Source organism: Panulirus ornatus, chromosome 20, assembly GCF_036320965.1.
Source record: "Panulirus ornatus isolate Po-2019 chromosome 20, ASM3632096v1, whole genome shotgun sequence".
In the NCBI taxonomy this organism is placed as follows: Eukaryota; Metazoa; Arthropoda; class Malacostraca; order Decapoda; family Palinuridae; genus Panulirus; species Panulirus ornatus.
Genome location: NC_092243.1, coordinates 64904470 through 64906969, shown reverse-complemented (window position 1 = coordinate 64906969; position 2500 = coordinate 64904470). Strand labels below are relative to the sequence as shown.

The 2500-nt window shown below is 42.4% G+C and overlaps 1 protein-coding gene across 1 annotated transcript in view; it reads left to right on the top strand.

The window, feature by feature from the left end:
• Window positions 1-2500, top strand: part of LOC139756069 (protein turtle homolog B-like) — a 176203-nt gene that overhangs the window by 54644 nt on the left and 119059 nt on the right.

Sequence of the window (2500 nt, the reverse complement as noted above, 5' to 3'; positions counted from 1 at the left end):
TGATGATGAACAAAACCGAGGTCAATGTGAACACCTACCAAGTCATGATACCTATAAGAGATACGAATAAACATGCACAAAACCCGAAGCAACACCGCGGGAATACGAATAACCATGTGCAAAACTCGAAGCAACACCGCGAGAATACGAATAAACATGTACAAAAGCCGAAGCAACACCGCGAGAATGCTTTTGTCGAATATCGATTTCATAAGGCAAAGATACTGACTTGTGGAACATAATCAAGAGGCATGTCTCCTTGTATGATCTACGCGGCGAAAGCCTCAGCTAGGTACCCGTTTTATCGACGAACAGCTGGGTTGACTGTGGACCGAATGACGCAACCAGGGTTCCAACCTATGCGGTCGATCCTGGGCGGGTGGCCCGTGGGGCGAATGCTGCGTCACGGTCGGGAACGCTAACCGCTACACCACCGGAGTATATAACGTATTCGTTTCTCGACTGTTGAATCAATGTCGTGGAGAGGGAAAGTCAACAGACCCAATACCAATGTATGTAAAAAAGACGCCAACACTAAGCTTGGTCTGAGCTTCTTTTAGCCAATGACACCCCAGTGCTCAGGTGTGCCATTTCTGGCACAGGTCGGGTTGAATGTGTGTTCAAGGGTGCCATTCCTGGCACAGGACGGCCCGAGTGTAGCTGCAGTGGAGTGTGTTCTCTTGTGTGTGTGTGTGTGTGTGTGTGTGTGTGTGTGTGTGTGTGTGTGTGTGTGTGTGTGTGATGAATTACTTTATCCCAAAGAAACTTAGTTCATGAAAATATCAAAATGTTAATATATATATATATATGCTGTCGTGCCAGAGGTGGAACTTTCACTCTGGACACACTCGTGCACTGCTCTGTACTTACCCGAGATCACAGAGCGCTACACTTCATGAGTTATGGATCTACATAACGGAGTTGGTCGGTTTCTCGAGTGGTACGGGCGGGAGCCGTAAAGAAACAATCCCTAGGGCAGGAAGGCGAGGTATTTGTGTGCAGACTAATATGTGAAAGTAAGTTTAGATACCCCTACAAAGCTTACGTTTTCTATCACAACTTAGAAAATGGGAGATGTTGAACCACTGAAAAATTTTTAGATATAAATCAAAAGTATTGATATGTTCGGAAAATATAATAATTTATGAATATACCGCGTATCAATTTAGTATTATTTCCCGCCATATCGCCAACGGTAACTCAGCCCTGTTTACGAAGGCTAATCAAAACTCATTAACGCTAAATCACTCACTCAACACATGATGTCCCTCATCTTCCTTTCTCCGTGGGCATCCAACACCACGTAGTAGCTTGTGCACCACCTTGTACTTCCGCACTAGCGAACCGATGGAAGACCCGCCTTGTACCGGGAACATTCTACCATTCTTAAGGTACGAGGTAGGGAACGTATGTCCACTGTATTGAAGAAAATGATGTGACTAAGTTCCTTGTACCGGGAACATTCTACCATTCTTAAGGTACGAGGTGGGGAACGTTATGTCCACTGTATTGAAGAACATTATGTGACTAAGTTCATTCGCAGAGAATCGTTGGAGCTACGCCTTGGAATCATAATGTTGGTGGTCAGGTTGCACAAGTATTCTAAGCGAGTGTTACATACGGCTTCGACTTTCAGGTTCTGTTTAACTATAACTGCTTGTTATTACTGTTATTAGCATTGTTGATGTATATATATATATATATATATATATATATATATATATATATATATATATATATATATATATATGTGTGTGTGTATGTGGGTGTGTTGAGCCATTCTTTCGTCTGTTTCCTTACGCTACCTCGCTGATGCGGGAGACAGCGACAAAGTATAATAAATAAATAAATAGAAAATATATATGTGTATAAAGGCGAAGAAATACGCTACTCACGAGAGCAGGACGCTGGAAGTTCTCCCCTCCTGAGTCATCACTAGCTAATGTTACGAAAAAGATGGAAGAGCAAAGAAGAAATTTTTGCTCCAGGGTTCAGTTGTTCTTGGCGCTACCTCTCTAAAACGGGAAAGGAAAGCACAAAAATGAAAAAGAAAAAAATATAATACATCTTTTTTCTTTTTTCATACTATTCGCCATTTCCCGCCTCAGCGAGGTAGCGTTAAGAACAGAGGATTGGGCCTCTGAGGGAACATCCTCGCCTGGCCCCCTTCTCTGTTCCTTCCTTTGGAGAAAAAAAAAAAAAAAAGTGCTGGCATTTCAGTTTATGAGGAACAACCGCGTAATTAGACCAGAAAGAAAATGCGAAGAGCGCGTTACTCATCGTCTTAATTGGTGAGCAGTTTTTTTGTAATGACACTGCGGAGGGACGTCGGCTTGTTACTGAACCAGACGATGGATAAACGTCAGAGAAATTCATAGACAGACAGACAGATGAATACAAAGACAGACAGACAGATAGATACACAGACAGAGAGACATCTAGATAGATAATGTCTATTCATAATTCAACGCAAGACCCGTTCTGAAAGAATCCTGATGTT